The sequence below is a fragment of the Taudactylus pleione genome, unplaced genomic scaffold (genome assembly GCF_031769625.1).
Source record: "Taudactylus pleione unplaced genomic scaffold, aTauple2 ptg001041l, whole genome shotgun sequence".
Lineage (NCBI taxonomy): Eukaryota > Metazoa > Chordata > Amphibia > Anura > Myobatrachidae > Taudactylus > Taudactylus pleione.
Genome location: NW_028285442.1, coordinates 662,529 through 674,304, shown reverse-complemented (window position 1 = coordinate 674,304; position 11,776 = coordinate 662,529).

The window sequence follows — 11,776 nt, the reverse complement described above, 5'->3', positions numbered from 1 at the left end:
TGGTGGCAGTAAGTGCAGAATTATATTGACTTTGTGGCCCTGGTGTAGGAACCCAATAAGGAGTGAGCAGCCAGGGCATGCAAGGGTAACCACTGTCTCCTGTGAAAATAAAAAAAAATTCAGTACCATTTCTAAGTCAACAGTGTTTGTTTTTAAAATTAAAGGTACCACTTACCCAGAAGCCACGCATCACCAGCTTGTAGGTTGTTTAATTTGTGCCAAAGCCCTGATTGCCGGATGACAAATGAATCATGTGCACTTCCTGGAAATTTGGTATTCAGGGACAGGATCTGGAGAGAGGCATCACATACCACCATTACATTCATTGAATGGAAATGTCTTCAGTTCCTAAATATTGCCTCCAGCGCTGCTGGAGGCTGAAGTGGTATGTGAGTGCCGTCCACAACCCCTATGATGTGTGGGAAGCCTGCAATTTTAAAACACTTCTGCTTAACCACATTAAGGGACCCCATATCCAATGGCATATTAATAAAATGATGGATGTGCTTAAATAGGGCATCCATTACCACCCTCAGGATCCTTGAAAAGGTGGATTGGGAAATTCCCGCAACGATGCCAACTGTGGTCTGGAAGGATCCTGAGGTGCAAAAATGTAACACCGACATTAACTGCGTAAGTGGTGGTATTGCTGTTGGATTGTTAATTTGCCTTTCAAGATCACTCTCTATTAATGAAACAGTGTCTAGGATGATTTGGGGTGGTAGGCAGTGATGCCTTAAGACCACATCATCAGGCATTCCAAAAAGGGTGACACGTGTTCTAAATATCTGTGGCCTTGCACGCCTACAAGGCCTACACCTAGGAGGATGTTCAGGTTGGTCGGGGTCGTGGACCATCACCACTATAATTTGCCCAACATCAATCTGAAATGTTAGACAATGTAGTTATTTTTTCGAAATTTAACAATGTGAAAATATACTTATCTTTTTTTCACATTAAGAAGAATCTTACAGAGTTGGGCAGTGACATCTTGAAGTAAACCTACGAATTAGAATTTCCATATAAATAATGTAAAAATTTACACAAAAAAAAGACAGGCTAAGGCTAAAATATAAAGAATGCATGCACTACACAGATGTTGTTATTCTAGGATTTTACATGAAAATTGTAATGTACGTTTAACCCACAGACAGGAGATGAACAAACTATACGCAATACAGGTTACAAAATAACGCTTAATGGTACGCTTAACCCACAGACAGGAGATGAACAAACTATACGCAATACAGGTTACAAAATAACGCTTAATGGTACGCTTAACCCACAGACAAGAGATGAACAAACTATACGCAATACATTTTGAATTTTTCATGCAAAAAAAACATTTAAAAAACAACATGTTTTATGTACACCTATCTGCATAGTGTGACCCCTTAAATAAACATGAAAAATTATTAAAAATAACGGGGTCTAATGTATGACAAAAAACACTTACCGCACAAAGAGGATAACACCAAAATAAACGATATCTTAAACACCAAACAAAAAAAAAAATAAACCTAAATAAAAGCAAAGCAAACACGTATTAACAGTAAAAATGAAAAAAATATTTGCTAGTTATAATCGACCAAAAATTATTTCACAAAAACCTATCTCAACAAAAAATAAAAATTTGTGAAAGAAAAAATACGCAAAAATGCGAAAGAAAATAACCAAACAAAATAAAACTCGCCCAAAAACCTCCAAACTCTGCTCCAACAACCAAACTCTCAAATGCTAACAACCACTCCAAACAACCCACCCCGAAACAAGGCCACAAAAAAGCCTTAAATAGACCGAACTTTCCCGCTCAAATCAATGACGCACAATAGATGCGCCCGTATAATGCACATGCATCTATAAAAACGTCATGAGAGCCCACAATGGGTCTGCTGAATTCAAGGGTTTAATCATGTCCACTGAACAGCAGCAAAGCCAAAATCCAGGACCTCACAGTAAGTAGCTCCAAAATTAAAGTTACCACCAAAAAAAAAAATATATATATAATGTTTTTTTCTAAATTGTTTGAAAGGTGTTGAGACTGAGAATGAGGAGGCTGCGGGGCCTAGTACCCAGGCCAGGGCCAAACGCAAAAGGCAGCCTTAATTCACAAGAAAGGAGATGGAGGCTTTGGTGCAAAAGTGCATTGATAACCTGGCACAGGCACCCCGAAATATGGGTGCTACCCAGAGATGGAAACTGTGGGAGGAAATAGCCAGTGCTGTCAATGGGGTTGGTGACTTTGTCCGTTCAGCCAAAGAGGTCAAACGCGGTACGTAAATGCTGTAACCTATTTCCACATTTTTATTAAATTATGACAAAATCTAACCCTACATTTTTTAACAACAGATGGAGCGACTTCAAATATCGACTAAAACAAAAATTGGCAGATAGGGCTAGGCATGCAGGGGGGACAGGTGGTGCCAACCCCTGTGTCATTGGAGCTAACAGATTTGGAGGAGTGTGCAGGAAGAGGAGGTGTTTGGCGTGTCCAACATGGACAAAGACGTGCCAGACTTTGCGGCTCCACATGTTGCCGCAGGTAATTTAGTAAAAAATGTTTGAAAAACTTGTTTAAGTAAATTTACAAATGTACTAATATTTGTATTATCTATCTTTTTCACACAGGCACAGAAGAGGACGAGTCTGCTCCAGAACTGAGTTTTGGCCACAGTAGATCTGCTGCCTCCGCAGGGGAGGAAGCAGTATATCCATCTGGGGACCCTGTGGCGGACAGTCCAGGGCCTTCCCCCTCGCAGGCAGTGGCCCTTCTCTCAGATCTCAATGAAAAAATAGAACACAGAGATTCTGATGAGGATGGACGCCAATCTGCTACGGGTGGCGGACGCCCTGGAGGAAAATGCTGCGGCCAATGTCAGAATAGCTAATGCCCTGGAGCAGCTTGTCCGCCTGCGCATGTTGGAGCCGGCCTCCCTTCCTGCCGGAACATCAGGGCCCTCCACCTCTGGCGCAACATCAGCCATCCCTCCAAATGTGCCTAGCCCTATGCCTAGGCCAGAGGAAACAACATCTACCTCTGGCCAGGCCAGGTGCACGACCAGACAGACAAAGTCATGCTCCCTCCAACATCAAGCCAAGCAGGGGAAAAGGCGTTGACAGCACTGGCTAATTCCCCCAAATTCCATCTCTGTGTTTGCCCCATATTTTTGCACCCCAAAACCTCCCTCTCCTTTCTTGTGAATTGTTTTTTTTTAATTACTTTGTATTTTTGCAAATGTAAAATTTTTTTATTTTTGGCAGAACGAAAAGCCAAAAAAAAAAAAGAGTTTGAATTTAATTTAAAAAAAAAAAAAAAGTCAAAAATTGTGTGTCAATTTCATTATCAACTGGCTAAAAGGGACTGGAACAAACATACTTAAATACATAACAAAGGTCATATACTACAAAAAATGATTAAAAAATAAAAACATCAGGTAACAGGTAAGTAAACAATAACACAAGCAAAGCAATTAGTAGCTGATTGTCTTTCGGTATTTAAAACAAAACGAAAAGAATATTTTACAAAAAAGTAGATTGGTGTTGGGCTATACAAAAACAAAAGAAATCGGACAACAACATGCGTACGGAATATATCAAAAACATCAAGCATTTTTAACATAAGTGAAACATTTATTTGGTGATTGCTGTGATTTCAAAACACAAACAAATAGGAACACAACATGCGTTCTAAATTTAGCTAATAAATCAGGGCCATTGCAAATCACCTTCTAACAAGTGAACCAATTATTAGGTGATTGGTCTTGTGCCTTCTTAAGGAGAATAGCAAAACATCGATTCGCTTAGGGAGCTACGAAGAGACCATCGTCTTTGCGAGATCCAATACCCTACCACAAGCTGAACGAGCAGTAATAATGGAAACTGGATCACACAGTGACGTATCAAAAATACCGTCCAAATTGGACGTTCGTTCAAGATAATACATGTACGCCCAAAAAACGGCTTGACACGCCTGCGTTTTCACATCTCCACCCCCGTTACCACCCATAAATGGAACATTCTGTCAATCAAATTACATAGGTCACTTCCTGTTCAATGTGTATACGAGCGAAAGAAAAATGACCGCAAAGATAAGGCAGCACATGCGCAATGATAACCGGACGCATGCGTGGTTTAAAAAAATCGAATGCGTATGAGCGAACGGCTGCTTGCGTCCGGCTCTGAATCAGGCCCTGAGGTCCTTAGTTCCATGCAGATTTAGGGCCTGGTTCATTAAGGATAGCTATTGCGATCGTAGCTCTGTAATCACATTCAGGTCTGCTGCCAAAATATGCTAATGATTGCTATCGCAATGCCATTGCACTGCCAGCAGAGACGCACACTTCCTCCCACTACCACTATCTCACATCCGTAATACCTTGCAGTCCTGCGTATACATCAGTAACATCGAGTACCATCAGCCCCTCACGCAGAATTACAGCAGCCCTGACCTTACTTAGAAATTGCTAACCTCATTGCTGCAGTAAGTACTCAAGTTGCGTATGCTGTCACAGTGGCTAATTTATGCACGCCCAAGTAACGGCATTCAAATGGACAGGCACGCCTGCGTAATCGCAGTACGATCACAGGGCGTGATTCAGAGCCGAACGCTCTTCAAGAGCGCTCGATCTGAATCAGGGCGTTTTTTTTTTTTTGTTGTTGCGGCCTCCTGGTCGCTCGCTAAGCTGTGGGTGACCACCCACAGCTTTTGCGGGCGGCCAGGTAATGGTCGCGATGGTCGCGACCATCGGGGCTTGCGACGAGACCCTTGTGGTAGGGTCTCATCCGTAGCAAGCCCCAGAGAGCTTCCTGCTCTAACAGAGCAGGAAGCTCTCCATTGACATCACTGGTGATGTCAGTGGTGCCTCCCACAAATGGTAGGCATTCCTTCGGGAACGCCTCTGTTTGTGTAGCCACCCCCCTGCCCTGCCTACAATACGGGGCGAGCTGTCCATCAACATCGACAGCCGCCCCTTTTGTAGTGAGTCCGGGAGCGAGAGAATTTCTCTCTCACTCCGGGGCTTGCGCATGCACGCAGCCCGTGCCGCGTGTGCGCAGTACCCCACCATCGACCCACTTGCGAGCGCTATGTGCTTGCGAGCGGGTCTGAATGAGGCCCACAGTGTAGTCATCATGCACGCGCACTGTAATGCATACGCATGCGCAGTATGCAACAATCAGCCAACTGCGAGAGCTCTTGCAGTTGCGATCCTTAATGAATCAGGCCCTTAGCCCGTATAGACTAATTGTATTCGATTGTGCTGTTTGTAATGTTGTCATCATATATCCTCATAGTCAGTGGCGGGCTGGGCCGGGGGCAGGATGCCATGTAACCCCCGGGCCGCAGCGCCATGCGGGCTGCGGGCAGTCTGTGTCACTGTGACACAGCTGCACCGCGCGTGTAGCGCTGACCGGACGGAGTTCAGTCAGCGCTACACAGTGACAAACACACAGCCGCCGTACTGGGGGCACAACAAGGGGGCTACTACTGGCGGAACTACAAGGGGAGATTACTACTGGGGGCACTACAAGGGGGGACTACTACTGGGGGCACTACAAGCTACAAGGGGGGGACTACTACTGGGTGCACTGCATAGGGGCTACCTCTACTGGGGGCACTATATAAGGGGCTTACTCCTGGGGGCACAAGGGGCACTGCACAGTGGGGACCACTACTGGGGGCACTGTATAAGGAGCACTGCATAGGAGGATCACTACTAGGGGCACCACTGGTGACCTGCATAAGGGGGTCCTCTCCTGGGGCTCAGGGGGCACTGCATATGGGCACCACTATAGGGGGTTGCCCCATATCTTTATTTTTACTTTACATTAATTCCATATGGAGCTGCCTCCTCCCTGGAACACTTGGGGGGGGGGGCGCCTAAGCACTCACGTGCTCCGGGCACCCTGGCTACACGCTACTCCTCTGCCAGGGCCACCTGCATGCATTTGCCTCCCAGGCTAAAAGTTGCCAGCCAGCCCCTGCTCATAGTAGTAATGGCCTTACTTATTCCTCTCTCTTTGATTTACTTTAGTTCAATAAATATTTTCTAGTTTTTCATATCTAAGGTAGCATAGGATAACTCCATCTGGCTATTTAGCTGATTGCACTAGCAGTATATGCTGGGAGTTGTGGTTTAATTCTGTATAAAAATATACAAACTAGAAAACAATGATGTTGCTTTTACATTATAGTTAAAATAAAGCAGCCTTTTTAAACAATTAGTAAAGGCTTCACTGTGTTTAAAAAAAGAATCTAAGTACAGGATATAAAAAAAAAAGAAAAGACATAGTCGACATTCCAGGACACGTTACTTAGCAATCGCAGTACACAACACTTCTCTATATGTCATTGTTTGTGCTAGATCGGGGAGAGAAAATGTGATTACAATCTCACCTGTCTTTTTCTATGAGATTGTGCAGCTTTACTTTTTCAGGTAAACTTTTATTTTTACATTTATGTACCAGTTTTTTACTGCTTAACAAAATAATATTTAGCAATAGACCATTATCTGGCTGTTCGCAGTACAGGTATCAGAGTCACTACAAGTGTTGATTTCAGAGCACTTCAATTTGGAGATAAAGGTAATATTTGAAGTAAGTAGTTAAAATTACTAAACAGTGTTTTTTTTATTAGGAACATATTTACTAGGGGTGAGCGGGTTGGGATTTCTGAAATCCGAACCCCCCCGAGCCCCCCCGATCCGAGTCCGATCCGAGTCAGGCTCGACTTTTCCCGCCTGACTCGGATCTGAAATAAAGGCAAAACGTCATCATCCCGCCTTCCGAGTCTCGCGGGTTTTGGATCCTATATAAGGTACCCGCGTCGGCGCCATTTTCTCACTCGGCTGTGGACAGTGAAGAGGGAGGGTGGGAGTTAGGGCTGTGTAGTGTAGTGTAGTGTAGTGCAGCTGTTGTCCACTACTTCAAAGTCCATAGGGGCTGGCTGTGTTGTGCTGTGCTGCTGTTGTTAATAGGGGCTGTGTCCACTACTTCAAAGTCCATAGGGGCTGGCTGGACTGTGTTGTGCAGTCAGTTCTAAATAGGGGCTGTGTCCACTCCAAAGTCCTGTGCAGTGTCCCAGTCCTAAAGGGGTGCTGTAGTGTTGTCCAGGGGGTGCTCTGTCCATCAGGGGTGCTCCCCCCAAGTGCTAAAAAAATAATATATTTTCTGTGTTTGTGAATTGTGTGCGCAGTAGCCGCACGTGCATCAACAAAGTAGTGCCAAGCGTTCGCCTGTGTCATAAGTAAAGGGCCGGCTGGCTTGACCGTTAAAGGGTGCTGTAACCCCCGAAAGTACACTCCAGTCCAAACCAAAAAAAAAATTATTTTCTGTGTTTGTGAATTGTGTGCGCAGTAGCCGCACGTGCATCAACAAAGTAGTGCCAAGCGTGCGCCTGTGTCATAAGTAAAGGGCCGGCTGGCTTGACCGTTAAAGGGTGCTGTAACCCCCGAAAGTACACTCCAGTCCAAACAAAAAAAAAATTATTTTCTGTGTTTGTGAATTGTGTGCGCAGTAGCCGCACGTGCATCAACAAAGTAGTGCCAAGCGTGCGCCTGTGTCATAAGTAAAGGGCCGGCTGGCTTGACCGTTAAAGGGTGCTGTAACCCCCGAAAGTACACTCCAGTCCAAACCAAAAAAAAAATTATTTTCTGTGTTTGTGAATTGTGTGCGCAGGAGCCGCACGTGCATCAACAAAGTAGTGCCAAGCATGCGCCTGTGTCATAAGTAAAGGGCCGGCTGGCTTGACCGTTAAAGGGTGCTGTAACCCCCGAAAGTACACTCCAGTCCAAACCAAAAAAAAAATTATTTTCTGTGTTTGTGAATTGTGTGCGCAGTAGCCGCATGTGCATCAACAAAGTAGTGCCAAGCATGCGCCTGTGTCATAAGTAAAGGGCCGGCTGGCTTGACCGTTAAAGGGTGCTGTAACCCCCAAAGTACACTCCAAACCAAAAAAAAATAATTTTTCTGTGTTTGTGAATTGTGTGCGCAGTAGCCGCACGTGCATCAACAAAGGAGCAGCGCCAAGCGTGCGCCTGTGTCCCATAAGTAAAGAGCCGGCTGGCTCATTTCTTAAAGGCTGGTGTAACCCACAAAGTGCACTACTCTCCAGCAAAAATAAAAAAATATTTTCTGTGTTTAGCCGCACGTATATATCAAATCGATATAACATAAATGGTTGACCAAACTTTCTCCGATAAAAATAAAATAGAGAAAGATCAAGAACCACTTCCTCCTAGTGCTGAAGCTGCTGCCACTAGTCATGACATAGACGATAACATGCCATCAACGTCGTCTGCCAAGGCCGATGCCCAATGTCATAGTAGAGGGCACATACAAATGACAAAGTTCAGGAAAATGACCTTGAAAAAAACATTTAAATCATCTGAAGAGAAACGTAAACTTGCCAATATGCCATTTACGACACGGAGTGGCAAGGAACGGCTAAGGTCGATCCCTAGTATGTTCATGACTAGTGGTTCAGCTTTACATGACGATGGAAGCCCTCCTCCCACTAAAAAAATCAAAAGAGTTAAGCTGGCAAAAGCACAGCGAAGAACTGTGCTTTCTAAGAAGATATCACAAATCCCCAAGGAGAGTCCAAGTGTGGTGGTGGTTGCGATGCCTGACCTTCCCAGCACTGGACGGGAAGAGGTGGCTCTTTCCACCATTTGCACACCCCCTGCAAGTGCTGAAAGGAGCACCCACAGTCCACTTGCTGATATGCAAATTGAAGATGTCACTGTTGAAGTACAACAGGATGAGGATACTGGTGTAGCTGGCGCTGAGGAGGAAGTTGGCGAGGAGGATTCTGATGGTGATGTGGTTTGTTTAAATCAGGCTCCGGGGGAGACAGTTGTTGTCCGTGGGATGAAAAAGCCCATCACGGTCATGCCTGGGCAGAAGACCAAACATTCCACCTCTTTGGTCTGGCAATATTTCTATCCAAATCCGGACAACAACTGTCTTGCCATATGTACCATATGTAAAGGTGAAATAAGTAGGGGTAGGGACGTCAACCACCTAGGAACATCCTCCCTTATACGGCACCTGCAGCGCGTTCATAAAAAGTTACTGTCAAGTTCAGAAACTTTGGCTAAGACCGTAAGCAGTCCAGGGACACCTAAATCCCGTTGTCCTGTTGTATCCAAGCGCCTGCAAACCACACCGTCAACTCCCTCCTCGTCAATTTCCTCCTTAGTCAGGATCGGAAGTAGTCCTGCAGGCCATGTCACTGGCATGACTGACTCTCCTATCCGGGATTCCTCCGGAGGATCCTGCATTGCTACGCCTACTGCTGCCGCTGCTGCTGTTGCTGCTGCTGGGAGTCGTTCATCATCCCAGAGAGGAAGTAGGAACACCACTACTTTTACTAAACAATTGACGCTCCAACAGTCCTTAGCGAGGAGGATGAAGTACGACAGCAGTCATCCTGAAGCAAAACGTATAACTGAGGCCTTGACTGCTATGTTGGTGTTAGACGTGCGTCCGGTATCCGCCATTAGTGCAGTGGGATTTAGACAATTGATGGAGGTAGTGTGTCCCCGGTTCCAAATCCCGTCTAGATTCCACTTCACTAGGCAGGCGATACCGAGACTGTACAGAAACGTCAGAAAAAGTGTCCTCAGTGTCCTGAAAAATGCCGTTGTACACAATGTCCACTTAACCACGGACATGTGGACAAGTGGAACAGGGCAGACTAAGGACTATATGACTGTGACAGCCCACTGGGTAGATGTATCACCTTACGCAGCAACAGCAGCAGCGTCACCAGTAGCAGCATCTCAGAAACGCCAGCTTGTTACAAGGCAGGCTACGCTGTGTATCACCAGTTTCAGTAAGAGGCACACCGCCGACAACCTCTTAGAGAAACTGAGGGAAATCATCGCCCAGTGGCTTACCCCACTTAGACTCTCCTGGGGATTTGTGATATCTGACAACGCCACCAATATTGTGCGGGCATTACATCTGGGCAAATTCCAGCACGTCCCATGTTTTGCTCACACAATAAACTTGGTGGTGCAGAATTTTCTGAAAAGCGACAGGGGCGTGCAGGAGACGCTTTGGGTGGCCCGAAAAATTTCTGGCCACTTTCGCCATTCAGCGACTGCGTGCCGAAGACTGGAGCGCCAGCAAACACTCTTGAACCTGCCCCGCCATCACCTGAAGCAAGAGGTTGTGACGCGGTGGAACTCAACCCTCTATATGCTTCAGAGGATGGAGGAGCAGCAAAAGGCCATACAAGCCTATACATCCACCTATGACATAGGCAAAGGAGGAGGTATGCCCCTGACTCAAGCGCTGTGGAGAATGATTTCCGTGTTGTGCAAGGTTCTCCAGCCCTTCGAACTTGTCACATGTGAAGTCAGTTCAGACACTGCCAGCTTGAGTCAGGTCATTCCCCTCATCAGGCTTTTGCAGAAGCAGCTGGAGAAAGTGAAGGAGGAGCTAAGACGGAGCGATTCCGCTCGGCATGTGGGACTTGTGGATGAAGCCCTTCATTCGCTTTGCCAGGATTCCAGGGTGGTCAATCTGTTGAAATCAGACCACTACATTTTGGCCACCGTGCTCAATCCTAGGTTTAAAGCCTATGTGGTGTCTCTCTTTCCGGCCGACACAAGCCTGCAGAGGTGCAAAGACCTGCTGGTGAACACACTGTCAGCTGAAGCGGAACGTGACACGTCAACGGCTCCTTCTTCATTTTCTCCCGCAACTGGGGCTGCCAGGAAAAAACTTAGGTATCCTAAGCAACCCGCTGGCGGTGATGCAGGGCAGGCAGGACCAAGTTTGGACATCTGGTCCGGACTGAAGGACCTGGCAACAATTTCTGACATGTCTACTGTCACTGCATATGATACTGTCACCATTGACAGAATGGTGGAGGATTACATCGGTGACAGCATCCAAGTAGGCATGTCAGACAGTCCATACCTGTACTGGCAGGAAAAAGAGGCAATTTGGAGGCCCCTGTACAAACTGGCTCTATTTTACCTGAGTTGCCCCCCCTCCAGTGTGTACTCCGAAAGAGTGTTTAGTGCAGCCGGGAACCTTGTCAGCGAAAGGCGTAGGAGGTTGCTTCAAAATGAATTATCAGCTCTTCCATGGAGACCAGCCTCCAGAAGGTACAGAGGGACCTGTGGTGGTGGATTCAAGTGGGGACGAGTTAATACTTTGTGAGGATGAGGATGTACACACTGAAGAGGGTGAGGAATCGGTGGATGAGGAGGATGAGGATGACATCTTGCCTCCGTAGAGCCAGTTTGTGCAGGGACACATTAATTGCCAGCTTGTTTTGTGGGGGCCCAAACGAACCAATAATTTCAGCCACAGTTGTGTGGCAGACCCTGGCGCTGAAATGATTGGTTTGTTAAAGTGTGCATGTCCTGTTTATACAACATAAGGGTGGGTGGGAGGGCCCAAGGACAATTCCATCTTGCACCTCTTTTTTTTTCTTTGCATTATGTACAGTTTGGGGCCTAGTTTTTCAAACTGCCATCCTGTCTGCCACTGCAGTTTCACGCCTAGATGGGTCACGTGTTTGTGCCGCCCACTCGTGTCGCTTAGCATAGTCATCCAGCTACCTCGGTGCAACCTTTTGGACATAAAAACACTATTGTGAGGTGTGAGGTGTTCAGAATAGACTGGAAATGAGTGGAAATTAAGGTTATTGAGGTTAATAATAGCATAGGAGCAGAAAAACCTACAAATTCTGTGATTTTAGCTGTTTTTATGCTTTTTTTAAAAAAACTACAGATCCAAAACACAAAACCCAGAACCC